The sequence below is a fragment of the Callithrix jacchus genome, chromosome 11, assembly GCF_049354715.1.
Source record: "Callithrix jacchus isolate 240 chromosome 11, calJac240_pri, whole genome shotgun sequence".
Taxonomy (NCBI): Eukaryota; Metazoa; Chordata; class Mammalia; order Primates; family Cebidae; genus Callithrix; species Callithrix jacchus.
In genome coordinates this window covers 48,940,096-48,963,637 of record NC_133512.1, presented here as the reverse complement: position 1 = coordinate 48,963,637, position 23,542 = coordinate 48,940,096, and the positions used below count along the sequence as shown (strand labels likewise).

General features: G+C 35.4%; 2 long non-coding RNA genes across 3 annotated transcripts in view; one reads left to right on the top strand and one right to left on the bottom strand.

Annotated features, from left to right (window-relative positions):
• The window catches only part of LOC103794827 (uncharacterized), a 51,726-nt gene that overhangs the window by 2,093 nt on the left and 26,091 nt on the right, over positions 1 to 23,542 (top strand). The window lies entirely within an intron of this gene.
• The window catches only part of LOC118143677 (uncharacterized), an 87,801-nt gene continuing 84,509 nt past the window's right edge, over positions 20,251 to 23,542 (bottom strand). The window contains exons 6-7 of one of the 2 annotated variants that reach the window (XR_008473369.2): positions 22,045 to 22,155; positions 20,251 to 21,048 (exon numbers count right to left, since the gene is read on the bottom strand). This is a non-coding gene — a long non-coding RNA (uncharacterized LOC118143677). The remainder of the gene's footprint in view (positions 21,049 to 22,044; positions 22,156 to 23,542) is intronic. The other variant, XR_008473368.2, reaches the window with a different exon arrangement.

Here is a 23,542-nt window from a genome sequence, read left to right as displayed (position 1 = left end):
TTCTTTGAGCCATCTTGAGCTTTTCTTCTCAGATTCTCTTGAAGTCATTGCTATCAGGCTTTTGCCCCATATGCCTCTAAGATGTCCCTCAAAATTATCAATGATTTCCATTCACATTGTTCTAAGCTGGTAATAAATTTTCCATCCCAATCTTACCTGAAAAAGCAGCAGCACTTCACTGATCATCTCATTTTTGAGACATCAAAGATTTCATGTGCTCGTGTCTATCTCCTTATTTAGCTGCTCTTTATGATTGTATTTTGCTGTTTTTACCATATCTGCATGACTCCAAACTCTGGAAAGCCTAAAGCCTCAGGTCTAACCTCTGAACCTCTCCTTCAACATCAGTCACCTGAGATCTCACCCATGATTTGTAATACCACCTACATGCGTAAAAACTCTCAAATTTGTATCACTAGCCAAGATCTTTCTGCTGAACTCTAGACTTAGATATGCAACTGTGTACTATACCTATTTGTTGGGATGTGTTGACTATCTCAAGACTGAAATCATGATCTCAACCTCCAAACATGCTCTTTCTACAGTCTTTCAGCTAAGTAAATGGCAGGTCTGTCTTCCCATTGCTCAGCTGAAAGTCATTTTTATCTTTTCTTTTCTTTTTTTATTCTTTTTTTTTTTTTTTTTTTTTTTTTTTTTTTGAGACAGAGTTTAGCTCTTGTTACCCAGGCTGGAGTGCAGTGGCACGATCTCGGCTCACTGCAAACTCCGCCTCCTGGGCTCAAGCAATTCTCCTGCCTCAGCCTCCCGAGTAGCTGGGACTACAGGCATGCACCACCATGCCCAGCTAATTTTTGTATTTTTAGTAGAGACGGGGTTTCACCTTGTTGACCAGGATGGTCTCGATCTCTTGACCTCATGATCCACCCGCCTCGGCCTCCCAAAGTGCTGGGATTATAGCCATGAGCCACTGTGCCCCGCCTATCTTTTCTTTTATACTTTTCCTCTGTTGGCATATTTGTTGGCTGTACTTTCAAAATATGCAGCCTCTAAATATTATCACTTCTACTAACTTAATATAATCTACCATTATATCTCAGTTGGATTATTGCGATAGCTTTTTAATTCAGAGATGTTCAAACTTAGATCTAAGGTTGTTTAAAATAAAATAAGCCACAGGATCTTCATTGCAACTACTTAATTCTGCCACAATGTGAAAACTGCCATCAAGACTATGCATTGAATGAGCAGGTCTGTGTCCCGATAAGGTTTCATTTACCAGAACAGGCAGGCAAGATTAGATCCTTGTACTGGAGCTTGCCAGTATGTGCTCTAGTTCATCTCCCTGTGTCAACTTTTCTTCCTGGTGGTTGCTCTCAACACAAGAGTCACCATGGCCGTTTTGAAATGTTAGCACATGATGCCTCTACTCAAAATGTCCTGCGCTCCTCAGTTCACTCAAAGTAAAACCCAGAATCCGTAATATGGCATTCTGAGCCTCTAAGGAGTATGTTTCCCCAGTTATCTCCCTGTATTCCAGATACACTGGCTTTTCTGTTATTCAAATTTGCCACATGCATCAGGACATTTGTTCTGTCTGTTGGGAGAACTCAGAACAGCCCATAAAACTGCAGAGCTCATTCTCCACATTCCTTAGGTCCTTGATCATGTGTCAGATTTTCAGTGAGACTATCCAGCTGAGGCCATGATTATAGGCCATGATTATATCTCAGTTGGATTCTTGCAACTGAGATATAATCATGGCCTATATCAAGTTAGTATCCTAAATAAATAGGTATAAAATAGAGGAGCACCCAGATACATAAGCAAGTTCTTAATTACCTACAGAGGCTTAGACTCCCACATAATAATAGTGGGAGACTTTAACATCCCATTGTTTCTAGATCAGTAAGACAAAATAAACAATGACGGTCTTGAACTCAGATCTGGACAAGCAGACTTTAATAGACATCTACAGAACTCTCCGCCCCAAATCCACAGAATATACATTCCTCTCAGCACCACATCGCACTTATTCTAAAATTTACCACATACTTGGAAGTAAAACACTCCTTAGCAAATGCAAAAGAACAGAAATCATAACAGTCTCTCAGACCACAGAGCACTCAAATTAGAACTGAGGATTAACTCATTCACAACTGCACAACTACATGGAAACTGAACAACCTGCTCCTGAATGAATACTGGGTAAATGATGAAATGAAAGCAGAAATAAAGATGATCTTCAAAACCAATGAGTACAAAGATAAACATACCAGAATATCTTGGATACGTTTAAAGCAGTGTGTCCCTTGGAGCAAAGGCTGTGCTCCAAGTATTGTATTTAACACATTGCCTTGGTCTAGGGGGAGGGCAAGTGATGGGTCTCATGCAAGTAATGTGTCTCATGCGAGAGGGCCCCAAATCACTGCCCACACAAGTGTTTGGGTTTGCCAGAACAGAGGAGCTCTCCAAGAGTTGGGATATAGGCAGTCTGCCACAGAAGCAAGGGGAGCCAACAACACTCTAACATACCTTTTCAACAACATACCAAGTCCCTTGAGGTTCCTAGCTAATCTCTTATAGCTTCTTGTTTCTTTTTCTGTGCCCTGGCTTTCTGTGAGTTTCTACTACATTGTGGTACCCTCCCCTTGGCATTTATTCAATTTATGATTATTCAGCTGCAACTTTGTTTTGTTAATGAGAAGTGGTGTCTGAAGTCTCCAGTCGGCCATCTTGACAAATACCTCATGACAGGTAACTTTTTGATAGGGGAAGGATTGGGACTGAGTTACTTGACAAGGTTGAGTAAGCCAACCTTAAGTCTATTCCAGGACTACGTTACCTGAAGTGCATTAGATCTTAAAAGGGCAACATCTGCTTTTGGATACCTGAATCTTTTCAGAGGCTGGGTAAACAGTAACTTTCAATTGTCAATATTCTTAAAGCAAATGTATACTAAATCATATACAGTTTTTTAACCACAGTTGAACATTGCAGCAGGTGACTGCAAGTTGTCTTTCTATCCATGTGTTGTAGATTTGGAAAAATCCCAGAGGCATTAAGCAATTTTCTGAAAGTCAAACAATTCCTCAGTGTTAGTGGTAGAATTTGATTTAGAGTATAAATGGAAGATACTTTTTCTATGTTTAAAACCACAGCAATGATACATGTATACACTCCTATTTTTGTTAACTATGTATTATAGAATCTTGAGATGAGATCAGGATTAAAGTGGTCATACTCTCTAGTGATTAAAGTCAAAGGCTCTGAAGCCAGATGACTGAGGCTCTAATTCCAGCTTCCCAACTCCCTATCTCTTCAATTTGGATAAGCAATTTAATCTCTGTCCCTCAGGTCATTCATCTTTTAAATGTGGAAAATAGTGGTACTAATTCACAGAATTTTTCCAGATATGTTCTGTCTAGAAACAAAGCTAACTCACAATCTTTTGAGTATTTATTCCATGTAAGAAAGTTTAATTCACCTGGAGTATAGCAAATTAAAACTTAAAATTGTTATCTAAAATATTTTAAAGTAATCAAAGACACAATAATGTTGCCAATGTTCCTGACATATGGAACCTGTGTTACACTTAAACGTGAAATCAGTAATTGACGTGTCTGAAGCTTCCTATGCTTTCGGGATTAAGTTACTACCAACCCTCGTTTCACTCCATGCCACTCAGAGGGCAGTGTGTTCAAACATATACAAGAATGATTATAGGAACTGGAAACGAGTGAATAAAACTATGAATAAAATATACTGCAACATCAAGTTTAGTGATATAATTGATTTCATTTTGCTAGTAGAGGAAATAGAAAATCATCCACCACTCATTTGCTTGAGAAAAATAACCATTTTTAATATTTGCAGCAAAATGTTGAAATAACTTGTAGTACAGACATGATTTGTTTTTCTTTTTTACAAAGTTCTCAAAGGCTGTGCTTTTAGAATTGTGGTATTGAATTTCAGTTCCCATGGTAACTTTATTTTAGCAACAGAAAAACCAGACATAAAACATATATGGATACAGTGGCCTAAGGCTGTATCAGATTTAACCAGTTTTCACCCAAATAACTTCTGCTATGTCTAGAAGAACCAAATATAAGCCTTTTTATATATCAAGTCACTCCTTGTAAAGACTCTTGACATGTTTTGTTATTAGAATAGTCAAAATGGCAGGTAACATGTAATATACAATGTAAATAATACATCTATCACACATATATAAATTTTTCCTGTTAATGATGGCTCCAATAATTTAACCAACAGAATCAACTCCTTAGACTCATATTTTATTTAATATTGAATTTCTTTTACTTTGTAGTAAGTCTTGACAGTTATTCTGTAAAACATCAGTTATTTTCATTCTTTTATCTTCATTTTTACCACTACCAAACTTAGCTAAACTCAAATCAAGTCATGCCTAAATTTATGCAATAAACCAGTTAACTGAGTTTCCTACATCCATGTTAAATTGCCATACCCTCCTTCTCAAATGATTTCTGAACATCACTGACAAAACTAATATCTCCCACAATAGTAAAGTTATTTACAATGTTTAAAATATTTGAGTTTATATTTAAATATTTCAAGTGCTTGATTTTTCAGATACCTATTATTTTCACTTATATTAAGCACTGCTTCTAGATACAAGAGTATAACAATATCAGTCAAGCTAGCATCAGACAGCAGACATTTCTCTGCCCTGCTTCACTTTCTGGCCCACCTGTGACTCTATTAAATTCCTTTCCTCAAGGTATCTCCATCCCGGATGGGGCAATGCTCTCAATTTCTCTGCTGTGTAGGACATTTCTCTCTAGGTGTTCTTCAAGCACTATCCTGGCAACAAAATCTGTTTGGTTCTCTTCTGGCCATCTCCAAGAAATGAGCAAACTAAAGGTAACATTTAAAGAATTTGAGATGTGAGAAAATTAGTTTAAAATAATTAAGGATTAAAATTCTGCTCCCTTGCTATATAACTGGGCAACATTTTAGGTACTGTTTTATATTTTGCTACTTATTTCATGCCATTGAAAACATGCTATCTGTATGAAAACGTTAGTGGTGTGGAATGCCAGTATTTTTGTGCACCAGTGTGCTTTTGTGGCATTGAAAGGCAATTTTTTTAAAGGTTATATAGCTTCCTGAGCTAGAAGTTAAGAAAAGTTAATTTGAGACCAAGTGTTGCTGCTAACTAGTAGTTAGAATTCATGAAAATACTTTATGCTTCAATTAGTTCTAGACAAAATAAAGAGGTTAATTGGGAATAGTTTTAAATTTTCAGTCTTGACTTTTCTGCTTTCAAAACTGATGTATTCAATTTAATGGGTTTTAAGAATTTAATATACAATGTGGTTGGCAGACACTAAGGGGACCTCCCAAGTTCTCCATCTCCTGATGTTCAAGTTTTGAGTGTGTACAGGACCTGTGACTTCTCACAAAACATGGCAAAGATAAGTGGATGTGTTTCTCTATCTTTCTTATGTTAACACAATTACTGTAGATATTCTGCCTGCTGGATTGCTGAAGTTAGCAACCATGTTGGGAAATCCCCCATATATTCTAAGAATGACAAGCAGCCCCTAGTAATTTTAGGAGATATCTAGGAGCTCACATAGTCTACAGTAGAAGGCAGGAAGCAAATGGTCTCTACTCTCACAGTCACAAGGAAATATATTCTGTCAACACTGATTAAACTTGGAAATGGCTTCTTTCTGAGTAAAGTCTCCAAATGAGAATGCAATCTAGCCAGAAGCTTGGTTGCAGTGTTTCAGAGGTCTTAATAAATAGTGTGTAAGACTCCTGACTCAGAGAAGCTGTGGGATCATAAATGTCTGTTGAGCTGCAAAATTAGTGGTAGTTCTTAACATAGCAAATTAATAGACTCAAAAAGCAAGTTTCTTTATTATATCCTTATCTATGTTAGAATTTAGCATCCAGTACCCATCCAGCTGTTCAAGTCATCATTTTTTATGGCTTGAACATCTAAGCTATTAAAAATTTTTCAGCTCTGCCAGTAACATGTATCCCATATCTACCACTTTCTCATGATCTGTTTTCACTGCCATCCTTCTATCCTAAGTAACTATCATCTATCTCCTAGACTATTTCAACTGTTTCTTATATATTTTTTTATTTCTGAAGGCAGAGCCTCCCTCTGTCACCCAGGCTGGAGTGCAATGGTGTGATCTCAACCTGCTGCAACCTCTGCCTCCCTGGTTCAACCAATTCTCCTGCCTCAGCATCTCCAGTAGCTAGGATTACAGGCTTATGCCACGATGACTGATTAATTTTTTTTATTTTGGTAAAGATGAGGTTTCACCATGTTGGCTAGGCTGATCTCAAACTCTTGACCTCAAGGGATCTGCCCTCCTCGGCCTCCCAAAGTACTGGCCTGAGCAACCGTTCCTGGCCCAAATGTTTGTTAACTGATCTTTTTTCTCATACTTTTGCCCCTTTTTATTCCACAAAGAAACACGATGGATCCCTCATTAAGTTGAATTCCCACTCAATATGTAGGAAATTACATCAAGAGACTGTAGGAGGAAATAATGACTTTAAAGAGTAATCAACAAAAAAAGATGAAGAAAATTTATCTCTCTGATTCACCTTTTTTTTTTTTTAATTCCTCTCACTGCCCAAAGTCTACCCAATAGGTATGAATTCTGTACTTTTGGGTGATATCAAGTTCCTTTCTGCCTCTCAGCAACATCAGACAACCTTTCCTATGAGGTGATACTTTATTGCATTGTAGTGAATAAACCATAAACTCTGCACATATACTAATCAGCCCAGTTTAATGATAGCAAATAGGAAGGCCCAACACTCTCAGGGTTGACTGGCCCCAGTTGTGGAAACTCAGCCCATGTAGGAAGTAGAGAAGACCAAGGAAATCTGAGATGGCCCCAAAATAACTGTGACTGATACAGAATTGTATGCATTAAAAAATGTGTTCTCAACATATCCTAATAAATAAGCTCCATGAGCAGAGAGAAAATTGCCAATTCAATTTATGCATAAAACTTTTGTTAACTTTTTTCAATTTCAAATCATCTGCTCTTCCTGGACTGCCATTCTTAGTTAATAATATCTTGCATTCATGATGCTATCTTCTTAAAATTCAGATGAAAAATGATCTTAATTAATATGTCACTAATTCATGATAATTCTGTCCTATAAATATTTCTGATTCATTCACCAATATCATCAATCACTTCCATGGCTGGATCATCTTTTCTTAATTTGATCATGGCAATGATTTTCTAAGTGTTAAGGATTGAAGTATGTCCCCAAAACAAGAGTTGAAGTCTAAAATCCCGTGCCTATGGATGTAATGTTATTTGGGAATAGAGTATTTGCAGTTGTAATCAAATGAAGGCTTTCATGCTGGATTAGGGTACACCCTAATCCAATGTGACTGGAGTTCTTATCAGAGGAGAAGGGAAACCCTGATGCACAGGGAGAATGCTGTCTCAGGACAGAAGCAGGGATGGGAGTAGTATAGCCGCAAGCCAAGGAACACCAGGGATAACAGCCACTATCCAGAGTTAGAGATAAATGAGGAAGGATCCTCCTCCAAAGCCTTCATATACAGCATGACCTTGCTAACACCTTGATTCTGGACTTCAAGTCACTAAACTGTAAGAGAATGCATTTCTGTTGTTTCATTTAAGCAACCCAGAGTGTAGTACTTTGTTATGACAGCACTGGGAAACTCATATGGTCACAGATTCTGGGCCTTCAGTATTACAGATCTTATAGTTATTTATACTTCTCAATGGCTGTTATGTCACAGAAGGATCTACATGACCTGACCCCTTACCTACATTTAAAATCTAATGTCCTACAAAGGTACCATATGTAGGTAAACCATCTGAAGTGAAAAATATCCTTGGGAATACTTGAGTTTTGATTGATAAGGTTTGGATTGTCAGGAAAACATACTCAAACAAGACAACATTAGTCACTAAATTGTTTTTTCCTGTTTTGTATGTTTTTCTTTGTTAAAAATTTTTTAAACAGTTAATGACCACTGGCCATAATTTTGAAATTCAGAAACAGATCATGCTACATGAATAAACAATCATGTCAAGCAAAAAAAAAAAAAGACTGGGTGCAGAAAACCAGAGCATAGTATTGTAATTAAATAGAATTAACAAAAAATTCATATGACATTAATGAGCATAATTGCTATTTTTGTATATTGTAATCAGCAATAAATGGCAAACACTGTTTATAAATAAAGTATAATTAGTAATCGGGAAGTTACAAAATGTATATATGTACATAATATTCTGTGATTTGTCAATAATTTATACTCCCCTTCTGGAGTATGAGCTGGGCATCATTCTTTGAATAAGTTGCTAAATTAAACTCAGGTGGTAATTAGTATAATTTCAGAGACCTTTTTCAAAAGCTTTTGGCAACACCATTGTATAAAAAGGCTATTGATGTTTGGTCCTTTAAAATCTCTCCCCACAGTGTTTGGAGTTGCAGTAGTGGTGGAATGCCACCTAGCAAAGAATCACACATAAAAGAGTGTGATAAACATCTAGCGCCAATTAATATTGTATTATTGGATTATTAGAATATGAGTTTCTCCAAATAAGAATGATGATGAGTGCTTAATATAGAGGTGAGTCAGAAAAGCAGCCAGGTGAGAAGATCTGGGCTCAAAATCCTCGGCAGGGGAATTTCTAGATTGGAAATATTCTGTGGCACCCAGTATTTATTTGAAAGCATAACAGTATATAACATGAGTAATACAAGATTATTTTAATTTGATGCTAACCAAAGAGAAACTCATTAATGAATTGGGAAAATCAATGGATTTCTTAGCTACAGAAGGAAAAGGAATTTTTACTTTGTTACTCAAGAATAATACTGAAACTCTTGTCCAAATGCTCACATTCTCTTGCTGCATATACTTCCTTTTAAAATGTTTTCAAAATGACAGGAAAACTTTTAAAAAGGCTTATGCTGCATCTAAGTCATGTGCCCTCATTTCCTACTCCAGTTCCCACTCCCTAGACACATTCACTTTTAATAGTTTGTGTTTGGGGGACTTCCCGATGCTTGATCCCATATCTCCTACACATTTTTAAAAAGCAGTCTTTTGAGTTGTAAAACTATTACATGCTTTGTGAAACCTTCAAAAAACGCAGGAAATTACAAACTTGAAGAAAAATCAATCTCTAACACAGAATTATGAACATGTATATACAAGGTAGTTAACTTTTCACTTGAACCATTTATGGGTAAATAGGTATTTATATATTTTATGCCCAAATATATATAAACTATTATGTACATTATATATCATATATACATCATATGTACTATATATATGTACAGTTTATAATATCCTGCCTGTTTAATGTTAACATAAATACGCTTTTAAAATCGTTTGCATAATCAGCCAAATGATACATCAAAACTTAATCATCTTTATTTTCTGTCTTCTCTGTTTTATGCAGTTGCTTATTTTCATTTGAATTTTTCCATTTCCAAGACAAATAATCAAGTTGATCTTTTCTGTAAATGATTCCATTTTCCATGTTTCCAAACCTTTTGTCTTTAATGTAAATTTTAAAACTGTGATTGTATTTTGTTTATAATCTTACATGGTTAGTTTGCACAGTCCTCTCATCTTGAGATCATTTCTTTGGGTGTCATATTTTGTCTTTTAATTTTGGATTCCTATTCTTATGTGGATTATTTCCGAAGGTAATTCTTCTCAGGGCCCTTTAGAAAGGAATCAAGTAATTGTATAGATTTTTAAATCTATAAAATTTATACTTCTTCTATTAAGTACTTTTTCTAAGTATCTTTGTTTTGATTTTTTTTTTGTATAGATTTTAAAATCTATAGAATTTATACTTCTAAGTACTTTTGCTAAGTACTTCTAAGTATCTTTTTTTGATTTTTTTGTTTGTTTGTATTGTTTTGTTTTTTTGAGACGGAGTTTCGCTCTTGTTACCCAGGCTGGAGTGCAATGGGGCAATCTTGGCTCACCGCAACCTCCGCCTCCTGGGTTCAGGCAATTCTCCTGCCTCAGCCTCCCGAGTAGCTGGGATTACAGGCACGCGCCACCATGCCCAGCTAATTTTTTGTATTTTTAGTAGAGACGGGGTTTCATCATGTTGACCAGGTTGGTCTCGATCTCTTGACCTCGTGATCCACCTGCCTCGTCCTCCCAAAGTGCTGGGATTACAGGCTTGAGCCACCATGCCCGGCGCTTTTTTTGATTTTATCTTTTCCTTTACTTAAGGTAAAGTGAAAAACATGTATGCATCTTCCATGTTGCCTTTGACAATTCCATTTCCCTCTCATTTCTTTTCATGCCATTCTCTTGGGTGCTGTCAAAGAATCTTATTACTTGGTAGCTTGCACATGGGTCACAATGCTTCTTCTCAGCCTTTTGTTAGGGTAATCTGGGATTGAGCTAGGACGATTCTGATGAACTAAAATGGGTTTACCTCCTCTTTGCATTGCTTGATTTATGACACTTTGAGAATGAATGAGACATTTTATGAATAATCAAAGCACATTGCTTCTATCATTTACTATCTCTAAAACTCTTCATGTCTTTGCTGCCCACCAAAATGATCTTCACACGGTCTAGAGTTTACAAGGTAAAAATTTTTACTGACCAGCCACAATTCTTCTTGCCCCATTAGTTGACTGTAATAGCACTCCTTGAAAGTAGATGGGAGAGGGCAGATTTTACTAAGGCCATCATATAATACAGTCCATGGATAGGAGTCGATTAGAATTATTGAATAAATTGGACTAAGTAGCTATTTGATGCTATTTGGATGCAGTGCATTGTCATTTGCATTATTTGAGCATCCACTATGTTTAGGGTGCTGTCCTGTACAAGTTGGAAGAAGTTTTAAAGTCAAAATTAGTCATATAACAATATATGTTAAATCGCGTATTTACGTATTAGGCCTGTGACTAAATGTCTTTTGTAACAGGTTTATTTTTCCCTCTTTCTCACTGACATACAGAAAAATTAGAGGCTTGCTTTTCAGTAGTCAGCTGCTCATTGTCTGTCCACTGAGGGAGGATGTGGCATTTATGTAAAGTGACAAAGCTACAAGATACCACCATTATTCTGCTAAGTGAGCTGTGGCCCTGGCCATTGCTTACCACATAACTAATTACTATGCCCTTGAAAGGAAGTGCAAGCATGCATTTCAGAGATTGCAGGGATAAATATATAAATACATTATGCAGTCTGTATTGAAACCCTTTGGTGAAGTTAGAAAATAAATTTTGTTATGTTTTAGTGTCATAGATCCCCAAATATGAAATGCAGACCCATTATGCAGATGTAGTTTATTTCTTTCAAGTTGTCTAAGCTAGTATTTTTAAAATAAAAGCTCAAATGTTGTGATAAAAAGCAGACTTTCTTTTACATACAGACAAATGTCAACAAATGTGAAATACTGAGATTGATTTTGTTTTCAATATCTCTTGTCCTCATGTTAGTACAGTCATCCCTTGGTGGGGAATTGGTTCCAATACATCAGCAGATACCAAAATCCATCTTGTGCCAGTTGATATAAAATGGTATAGCATTTGCATATAACTTGTGCATATCCTCCTGCATCCTTTCAATAGTCACTAGATTGCTTATAATATTACAATGGAAATGCTACCTAAATAGTTGTTATAATATATTGTATAGGGAATAATGACACACAAAGTCTGTACATATTCAGTACAGTTGCAATTTTTTGCTGAAAATTTTTGATTTGCTGTTGGTTGAATTCACATATGCAGAACCCACAGACACGGAGGGCTGGCAATGTGTTCTTACTATCCCTAAAAACTCTTGCAATACTTAAAATAGTTTATATCTTTTGATAATTCTTATTACTTCTGATTTTAATCTATTTTAATTTAAATTACAAACATGTTTACATTATGATGTGTTTGTTTTTACATTTATTTAGGGAGAAGTCCAAAGTTAGCTAAATATTTAAAATAATATCTGAATTATTTCATACTGGAAAAACACTGTCCTCTATAGAACTTGTCCCTAGATATTCCACTATAACTATGCTTAACATTATTTGCAGACATTAAGTCCTTCTTATCACCATTAATTGGTGTGATCAAATTTAGAAAATTCAAATGCTTACCCCAAATTCCACAAATATCTACTCTGATACTCATATTTTCCAAGAATAGCATTTGACATATAGTTTATTTCTTGGAGTTAGTTTGGAAACAGAGGTATTACTCTTTGCATCAATAACCCCAGTTCAATCCCTTAATGCCATAAATTCTCAATTTTTAAAACAGCACTTTTACAAACTCAAAAAAACTATATTGGACCCCTATGGTGTGCACAGCTCTGTGCTGCATAGAAAGTGGCTTCTGTGCCCATGTGAGTTTTGATCATTAACAAATTTTTCATTTCCTATATTAAAATGTAAGAGATCATTCTTTTGAAAATTGTTTCTAACAGGAGTTAATGTGAGTGTTCACTTCCCTTTGATTTACCTGCCTATGACTCCTAATAGATAAGATTATGCTTCAGAATGCCATAAAGTGTATGTTAGGGTTCTCTGGTTGTAACTAATAGATACTGACTCTGTCAAACCTAAGAAAGGGTGAATCTATGGAAAGATTCAGGGTAAGGGTACTCACAAGCTTAAAGAGAAGCCCATACACACTAGGTTTAGAGAGTACAGATAATCAGCACAAATATCTTAATAATATGAATTGAGTGACAATTTGGGGTAACCCAGTTAGAATGAGTTAATTCCATTTCTTCTGTCTTTTCAGTACCCAGTTCAAGATTAAAAGTTTGTATCACAGAATCTCATTGATGGATAGGTCAGTTAGTCTTGGCTACTGATCTATGGAAAAGAAAGATATAGTAGAAGGAATCTCCAGATTTCTTAGTGGGATGGCAGATCTAAGCCTTAACTGTACCAAATAGAGAGGTGGTAATTCATTAGAAGAAAACTAGGGTGCTGTTTAATGTTAAGTAAAAGAATGGAAGGTGTTTTCAGAAAGTGATAAAAAATGTGTATTATGATTCCTTAACTTTTCTTTTGTGAACAAACAAACACAAACATATACAAACAAAGCCTGACCACATAGATGTATGGCTAACCCAAACCTCTAACATTGCTGACTTATCTCACAACAGAAATGAACCTCTATTCCAGAAAGCTCTTGAATTTACAAGTGGTAATGCCTATAGATGCTCATCAAATGACATTTTTAAGTAGAGAGAGGTGTTAATGTCAAGCAAATATGACCTCATAATAACTGAAAATTAAAATGATTATTACAGCATAAAATACTAAAATTGCTCACTTTTTGATATGGCAATGTTAACATATCATATTGTCCCTGAATATAATTGATTGACCCTGAATATAAAATTCTGAAAATACTGACAAATGCCTTTGTAAGAGGACAGTATTTCCAGAGAGCAAAACCATGGTATCAAATAAAGGAAGAGTTTTAGTAGCTTAGGAAATGAGCAGGCTACCTGGTATCAGTCCTTTGACAAAGTACATCCATCCTTGTTCGTATAAATAATGAACCAGTTAATTCAGAAGGAAAAGTTGGGCAGAAATTGGCTTAAAGAGAGAAACAACATTGACTAACATTAGTCTGTTCTTTAATTTCCTCAATAAAGCTACACTAAAAACTTTAAGATACTAATCAAAGAATAATATTTAGGAAGGCAGAACTGAAGGGGTAATAAAATATTTTGAAGATATATTTATATAAATGAAACCAAAGTACTCATTTTTTTTTCTCCGAATTCAATAGATTCTAGGATCAGTTCTGGAGATGAACTCTCCAGGATGGCAAAGCATCTAATGGATGATAAAGTAGGCACTTGAACAGGACTAAGTGTCTTGGTCTGGGGCACTGGAGCTCAGCAATCATTGAAGGACAGGTCAGCAAATCATACTCTGTTTGCATATTTATAAAGGGTCACAAAGACATAAGTTATTTCAACCCCTTACTGGGATTTAGACTTCTTTAAAATAGGAAAGACAAATGGACTAACTTAAAAATCAATTGGTGATGACATGCTACAATGGAACACAAGTTTTTTAAAATAATTGCTAATATTTTCATAGTTCTGTGTTTTCTCAAATCATCTAATCATTAGACAGTCAATATACAAATGTCTAACATGATTAAAGTTTCTTATTTATGAAAATATGGTATGTCATTGGCATTTTTAAAAAAGCTATAATGAAAAGTTATAAAAACATTTTTAAATAATACATACATGATCCTTTTAAAGTAAATAATCTCTCGTAGACCAGGTAAAAGGGTAGATTAATATTCTGGAAGGGTTGTTTTTGAGTTGTAAAGATAACAACTATAAAGGGCTATAGTTTTGACTAAAGATTCTGCAATAAAATATACTAGGATAGATACTATCTTACTAGAGAGAAAATTATGAAAAATATGTTTTAAAAACCTTACTTATCTTTGACTTTCAAGCATATTATTTTCTGTAATTAATTTTTTGTCAGTGCAGTGGGTCCATGATTTGAAAGTCCAAGGAGTTAAATGGCAGGCAAAACCTATTAAAATCCAAAGGTGACTCCTCTATATTTCTTCTTAAGAAGAAAAAATTAAGATGACAATGGATACTAAATGTTTAAAAGTAGGAAAGACATATTTTAAATTTTGAATAATTTAAGTGGTTGGCTGAGTTTATTGGGCCATTATATTTTGTTTATTTTTTAACTAATCCACCAGTAAAATAAAGTATACTTAATAAAAGAATATTTGGTGAAAGCCTACTAATATTTTTCTTCAGACTTTAAGGAAGCATAAAATTAAGGAAGTGATGAATCCATACTTCAGGCATATCATCATCCTTTTGATAAAGAATTGGAATACAAATTCTTCCTAGTTTAGGCTTGGGAGGGTGCAAATGTCCCAGAATTTATCCATTTCTTCCAGGTTTACTGGTTTATGTGCATATAGTTGTTTGCAGTAATCTCTGATGGGAGTTTGATTTCTGTGGAGTCAGTGGTGATATCCCCTTTATTGTTTTTTATTGCATCTATTTGATTCTTCTCTCTTTTCTTTTCTATTATTCTAGCTAGTGGTCTATTTTGTTGATATTTTCAAAAAACCAGCTCCTGGATTTATTGATTTTTTTTGAAGGAATTTTTTGTTGTGTCTCTATCTCCTTCAGTTCTGCTCTGATCTTAGTTATTTCTTGTCTTCTGCTCGCTTTTGAATTTTTTTTTATCTTGCTCCTCTAGCTCTTTCCATTTTGACAATAGGCTGTCGACTTTAGATCTTTCCTCACTTCTCCTGTGGGCATTTATTGCTATAAATTTCCCTCTAGACACTGCTTTAAATGTGACCCAGAGATTCTGGTACATTGTATCTTCATTCTCGTTGGTTTCAAAAAAGATCTTTATTTCTGCTTTCATTTCATTATTTATCTAGTCAACATTCAGGAGCCAGTTGTTCAGTTTCCATGAAGTTCTGTGGTTCTGAGTTAGTGTCTTAAATCTAAGTTCTAATTTGATTGCACTGTGGTCTGAGAGACTGTTTGTTGTGACTTCCTTTCTTTTGCATTTGTTGAAGAGTGATTTACTTCCAATTATGTGGTCAGTTTAAGAGTAGGTGCCATCCAGTGCTGAGAAGAATGTATATTCTGTTGATTTCAGGTGGAGAGTTCTGTAGATGTCTATTAGGTCCACTTGGTCCAAATCTGAGTCCAAGTCCTGGCTGTCATTGATAATTTTCTGTCTCATTGATCTCTCTAATATTGACAGTGGAGTGTTAAAGTCTCCCACAATTATTGTGTGGGAGCTTAAGTATAAGTCTCTCTGTAGGTCATTAATAGCTGGCTTTATGTACCTGGGTGCTCCTGTGTTGGGTGTGTATATATTTAGGATCGTTAGTTCTTCTTGATGCACTGAGACTTTTATGATTATGTAATGCCCTTCTTTGTCTCTTTTGATCTTTGTTGGTTTAAAGTCCATTTTATCGGAGACTAGGATTGCAACTCTTCCATTTTTTCACTCTCCATTTGCTTGATAAATCTTCCTCCATCCCTTTATTTTGAGCCTATGTGTGTCCTTGCATGTGAGATGGGTTTCCTGTATACAGCACACTGATGGATTTTGACTTTTTATCCATTTTGCCAGTCTGTGTCTTTTGATTGGGGCATTTAGTCCATTTTCATTTAAGGTTAATACTGTTATGTGTGAATTTGATCCTACCATTTTGATACTAGCTGGATGTTTTGCCCGTTAGTTGACACATTTTCTTTATTGTGTTGATGGTCTTTACAATTTGGTGTGTTTTTGGAGTGGCTGGTACAGGTTGTTCCTTTATTTTTTTAGTGATTCTTTCAGGAGCTCTTATAGGGCAGGCCTGGTGGTGATGAAATCTCTCAGTAATTGTTTGTCCATAAAGGATTTTCTTTCTCCTTCACTTATGAAGCTTAGTTTGACTGGATCTGAAATTCTAGGTTGAAAGGTCTTTTTTTTTAAGAATGTTGGATATTGGCCACCACTCTCTTCTGGCTTATAGGGTTTCTGCAGAGAGATCCGCTGTGAGTCTGATGGGCTTCCCTTTGTGGGTAAACCAGTGTTTCTCTCTGGCTGCCGTTGGCATGTTTTCCTTCATTTCAAGCCTGGTGAATCTGATGATTATGTGCCTTGGGATTGCTCTTCTTGAGGAATACCTTTGTGCTGTTTTCTGTATTTCCTGGACTTGAATGGTAGCCTGCCTTACTAGGTTAAGGAAGTTCTCTTGGATAATATCCTGAAGAGTGTTTTCCAGCTTGGATTCATTCTCTCCATCACATTCAGGTACACAGATTAGGTCTTTTCACATAATCTCATATTTCTTGGAGGCTTTTATTATTTCTTTTCACTCTTTTTTCTCTATTCTTGCCTTCTCGTTTTATTTAATTTAGTTGATCTTCAATCTGATATCCTTTCTTCTGCTTAGTTGAAACTTGTGTATGCTTTGCTAAGTTCTTGTGCTGTGTTTTTCAGATCCATCAAGTTGTTTATATTCTTCTCTAAGCTGTTTATTCTAGTTAACATCTCATCTAATCTTTTTTCTAGGTTCCTAGTTTCTTTGCACTGGGTTAGCACATGTTCTTTTAGCTCTGAGAAGTTTGTTATTACCTACCTTCTGAAGCCTGTTTCTGTCAATTCATCAGATTCATTCTCCATCCACCTTTGATCCATAGCTGGTGAGGAGTTGTGATCCCTTGGAGGAGGAGAGGCATTCTGGTTTGTGTTTTTATCCTTTTTGCGTTGTTTTTTTTTTCCCCATCTTAGTGGCTTTATCTACCTATGGTCTTTGTAGTTGGTGAGTTTCAGATGAGGTCTCTGAGTGAATGTCCTGTTTATTGATGTTGAAGCTATTTTTTTCTGCTTCTTATTTTTCCTTCTAACACTCAGGCCCCTCTACTGCAGGACCACTGTAGGTCTACTCCACACCTTGGCTCACCTGGGATCACCTGCGGGGGCTGCAGAACAGCAATGGTTGCCACCAGTTTCTTCCTCTGCTGTTCTCATCCCAGAAGGGTACCTGCCAGATGTTGGCCTGAGCTCTCCTTTATGAAGTGTCTCTTTGGGTACACAGGGGTTGGGGAGTTGCTTGAGGAGACAGTCTTTCCTTTATATGAGCTCAAGTGCTGTACTAGGAGCTCTGTTGTCCATGCAGAGCTGCTGGGCAGGTACCTTTAAGTCTGCTGCAGCTGAACTCATAACCACCTCTTTTTCCAGTTGCTCTGTCCTAGGAAGGTCAGCTTTATTTATAAGTTCCTGTTGTGCTGCTGCCTTTTTTCAGAGATGCCCTGTCCCACACAGAGTAGTCTAGTCACAGTCTTCCAGCAGAAGCTTTGCTGAGCTGATGCAGGCTCTACCCAACTGCTGTGTGAACTGCCTCAGTAGTGGGGGATACCCTTTCCCCCACTGAGCTGGACCATCCTGGGTACAGCTGCATTTGCTGTGAAACTCTCATCCAGGGCATTTCAGATTGCTTGTTTTGTGGGGGTGGTACCTGCTGAGACAGATCACCTGGCTCCCTGTCTCAGCCCCCTCCTTTTCAGTTGAATGGATGGCTCTGTCTCCCAGGTGTTCTAGGTGCCTGTCAAAACAGCTGCCCAGACCTGTGTGAGTTTCTGTGCACCAACCAGGCACCAGCTGAAATGGCTGCCCTCAAAACTCATGGTGCTTTTCAGCCAGGGAATCTCCTGGTCTGTAGGCAGTGACAACTTGTTTGGAAATGCAGTGAGCACTCACCCTCTGTGCTGTTCTTTCTGGGAACTGCACTCCAGAGCTGTTCCTCTTTGGCCAAATTTCTAATTTAGAAACATAGGAGCCAATGGATGCTTCAGATGCTAGAAAAATGGTTTTTCCAAGGGCAAACTCTGAATTTCCTTGTGTAATAAAGCATTGTAAAACAATATAAAGTCACCAGGCACACACACAAATCCCCCAAAGACACTACAAAAAAATAAGTTTGTTAGGTCAGTATACACCAAGTTAAAAGAATACTCACAATTTTTCCTTAAAACTTAAGTTTTAATTGCTTCGGCCTCAGGGAAATCATAAACTTGAGAAATGAGTTTATTTGGGTTTTATGAACCTGTTTACTCTGTCGTTCATGAAAAAAGCTTACTTTAGCAATTACTGTGCTTCATGATACCTAGGTTACCTATGGGTTAGCTAGCAGATTTTTAAAGAAGCAAAAAGAGCTTGCATTAAGAAACCAGTATATTAGCAACATATGTTTGAAATAAATATCAGTGTAAAATTATGGTGAGTTGATTTAGATAAATATTTTCTACCAGAGGACATTTGTGAGAAAGCTACAGTCCATGGATGGGATGCTCATGTGCTCTAATTTGATTTGCTTGCTCAGTCAACATTTGTAGAATTTTCCACACATAATATAATAGGTACTGGGTTACAAAAGATTAAAAGCAGCTGTTCATGCCCCAGAGACCCTCATACTATAAAGAAAACACTTCAAACTTTCCAACTGAGAATGATACTGATTATTATTTTTCCCCTGGAAAGCTACAACTTTCTATTGATACTTAAAGTTACAAATCACATTTACATCTCCAGTTAAAGGTGAGACTGAATTACAATCATAAATACAGAATAAAAGTCCCTAAACCTTAAATATGCATGCTACCTATAATCATTTGATTTACCATGTCATAAGATGGTGACAAATTTTTTAACCCCTGAACCCTTTGACTCTAGTAACATTTGTTGGGCATTTCAAAACTGCAAAATGTTTCCTTTTGGCTTTCAACATGAAAATGTCTGAAGAAATATAAAAGGTGGCAGAGAATAATGCAATGGCCTCAATTTTGGTTTGACAGAAAAACTAAATTTGAATTCTGGCCCTGCAACCTTTAGCTGTTTGAATTAGTGACAGGTGTCATACTTTATTTCCTTAATCAAGAGTTTCTTCATTTATAATAATGACAATAAGTGAATCCCTGTCTTGCAGTGGTATAGTCATTGTGAAAATTAAATAAAGATAATACATACAAAATAGTGAAGTAGTAATGGTAATTTTATTAATACTTAAAAGTCCACCAGAATGACATCAGGAGAACAGTGAAGTTTGGCCAGCACCAGCTAAAGTGTGGTCCAGGTCCCAACAATGTCAGGATCACCCGGCTCCACTCCAGATCTCCTGGAGCAGAACTTCTGTGTGGGACCCAGTAATCTATGTTTTAATAAGTTTGCTGTGCAATTTTTGTAGACAGTAAATTGTGAGAAGTGGTGCTCTAATCTGATTTTAGCTGTATTTTCAGTACCTGCAATAACAGTGGGCAACAAAGAAAAGCCTGTTTGATACTTGTTTAACCATTCACCAGTAACGATTGCTCTGTACTTTAAGACATCTTTTCTTACACTTACTATTAGAAAACGTATCAGGATGAGAGACTCCTAACTTCCTTTGGTATTTTGCAGATCACAGCCACAGTAAAGAACCGAAATTATATTTTCATATATTTTATATTGTCCGATATTCCCTTTGGAATGACAATAGCAGTGCCTACACCACAGGACACTTGTGAATATACTGGGGCAAAGCATGAAATAACATTTGCCGAAATTACTTTCATTGTATCAGGTATTCTCAAAAATAATAATCTTAACATACTTTAGGGATCTTGGTTTCTAATATTAAAAAGATACTTTATTTGAAACACAAATGTAGAGAACCCTTAAGAATTTTATTTTGCAAGGAAGAAATAGAATATTGTCTTTTTATACATTTGTTTTATTTTAATTTTACAAGTCAGTGTATATACAATATTGAATAAGGTTCAAAAATCTATTTACCCTCCTAATAGAATAAGTTGAGTTGTATTTAAAGTCTTTCATTGTATGAGAGGTTAAAACTACTGCTGCAGCTTTCCTCAACTCAGATGTTTTGTACACAATATGTAGAAAATGGAATCTTTGAAAAGGAAAGTCTTCATGTAAGTTTAAACACAGTAATTATGAAAATGATAAGTGATACATTCTATAAGTATATGATATTTTTTCAACTAATATATCTGTAGTCATCAACAAATCATAAGGCTTTGAATTTGTCTGCTTTCTTTTGGTCATCAGTAAGACTTAGTTGTAATGCATTTGATCACTTTTCACTGCAGTAGAAAACAGAATACTGTGCAGTTACACCTGCAGTTACAAGAAGCTTCTAACCATTTTTATAACAAAAAAAAAGTCCCCTAAGAAATATACTTTTAAAAGCTTCAAGGAATGTTAAAGATTTTCAAATAAGCTATAAATGGACATCTGCAGTCCATGCTGTACTTCAATAAAACGAGAATGGTTGTCATGTCAAATCTCCACAGGCTGTCTTTGCCTGTGTTTTCCTGGTTAAGAAATTCCACTCAGGCAGAATGAAACCTAACCTTTAATATTACATTCTGTAGAACAAGCCCCAATGACACGTAAGAGGATCTTATCACTGGATCTCAATAACAGCTTCTTTCCTTCAAGACAGCAGATTGGGAGTACTTTTCAAGAAAAAGAGCCCATTTCCTTTTCATAGTACAACCTGAAAAACAAAAAGTTGTTCAAAATAATCACAAAGGAACAGATAAGGTTATACTTCATGCAATAGGCAAGGCTCAAAAAATCTATACTGATCTGTGAACAAATTATGTATTTTAAAGAAGTACTATTCTTTGGGTTCTAACTGGCACATCATAAAACTCACAAAAATAAAAATCTGATGCAAATGAAATTTAAAAATATATATTCCTATCTAAAATTCCATAAATCAAAATCAAGTATTGTAACACAAAACAAAACTAATATTGACTCCAAACATAATGAAGTATATTTAAATAATTTAATACTGTTAGATTGGTTCAGAAGTAATTGTGGTCTTTGCCAACCAATATAATTTATATCTATTTGTTATTTGTTTTCTACTTTATTCCCCCTGGAAACTAAAGTTGAAATTGATAAATCCCAAGGGAAAATACAATTTATTCTTTGATAAAATAATAGGTATGAGTGATGTTTAATCTAAGTTTGAGTTTAATTTCAAACTTATTAACTATATGTAGAATTAATAGCTTACACAAAATTAAATAGGAGTATAAATTATTTTGCTTTTATTAACATTGATTAAAATATTATCTTTATATCTTAGGTTTTGGTATCCTGAGATACTAAAAATTATTTTTGATACAACTATAGCTACTTCTTTTTTGAGGAAGATCATATCTCCATAGAAGAATAACATGGAGATTTCATAATTATACTTATTTTGACACTGTAGAATTTAAAAGAAGGAAATCACATTTTCCATCTAATTTTCTTTGGTTCTTGAATGTGTTATAAATATTGATTGCATGAATGCATTTTAAAACTTAAATTATTTAACAAATATTTATATAGTACTTAATATATATGTACCAGGTACACAGAATATAAGTACGTTGAAAATACTAGCTCATTTCATTTCAACATGCACTTTATAAAGGAGATGTTACTGTAATACCCATTTTGCATTAAGGAAACAGAAGAATGAGGGAAAAATAACCTGTCCTAGGTCAAAGTCATGGCGCTGGTGCACGAATCCAGGCACCGGGACAAGATGTGTATTGTAATCTGCCATTTCAGCTGATGCTTCCGTGTGGTCTTAGGCAGCAATCTGTTTGTTAAAATTAAATTTTCTTTTAAGTACATTTTAGGTGAATGCAATAGGATTCAAGCAATCTTATAAATATTTGTTCAGTTGACATTGTATTTTTATGAAAGTATCATGCCTGAAACCAAAACCATCAGAAACCACAGGGGAAAACGCAAAGTGTTCATAGCACTTCAAATCCATGTTTATAATATGAAAGTATAGAAAAGTATACTTTTTCTCATAAGTATAGAAAGAGAAATAGTTTCCACACAAATTGTATAGGCCTCAGTTCTCCCGAGTTGCAATTTGAAATTTGTGACCTTGTATAACACAAATTTTGAAGTAAAACTTGACATCAAGTTTAAGCTATATTGTAATAGAAAATCCTAGGGAAAACAGATGTACCTTTATAATGTTCCTTTTAAGGACTGGCAAGGACTAAATGGTTGTGTGAGGCAAAATCATTTTTTGTCATACTGACAAAATCTTATAAAAGTTTTAATTAAATGCTTTTATTTTGGAAGGGGGCATTTTGTATTATTTAACTTTTAAAAACTCTAAAGAGAAATGAACAGCCAAAATCATATACTGGGAAAAACATAGAAAAATATTGTTGAACCCCAGTGTTCATTGGGCAGTTAAATGAGTGCAGTGGGTGGGATGAGGACTGTGATGAGGAGTCTACATAGTAGAGCCACTTCTTTTCAGTATCTCCATCACACTGGTTCTTACAGTCACTTTCCAAATTCAATAATTTTCTTTTCTAAAATGAGAAGTCTTCCAGGTCATAGTAGCCCCACATTACAGGATCACTGCCTGTTATAACACTTTAAGCTGTGAGAAGGGTAAAAGGTGGGTCATAGTTGGGCATGACCTGTCAGCATTCAAGAAAAAATTTCATTGTGTAAGAAAATGTTCTTTGGACCACCATTATGTTTTAATTTTATTTTCTTATTGTATTCAGACTATTTCTACTTTGGGCACTAATGCATTTTTAAACAGAGGGAGTATATTAAAGAGTTTTGAAGGTTCAGCTGAGATTAAAAGTCATAAATATTTACAAGTGCCAATCAGGATGGTTTTACCTTTTCAGGCAACTTTAAGAGGTCTGATACCAGGCTTAGGATTAAGCTAAGAACATTAGATAATTAAAACTATTGATGACAACACAGTTGCAATAGTTGACCAAGTATTGACAAGAAAATAAGAGCAGGCTGATGGATCTGAAAAACAGGGAGCAGTCAGGGAACTTGTTGCAAAGGAATGGAAGAACAAGTTTGCTAAGTGATATTGACACAGACGATATTCCCGTTAGAAATTAAACTCAGAAAATAACATTGCAAATGCATTAAACCATAAATACATTAAATTTTTATAGAATTTTATTTAGAGTCTAATCAGATATTTA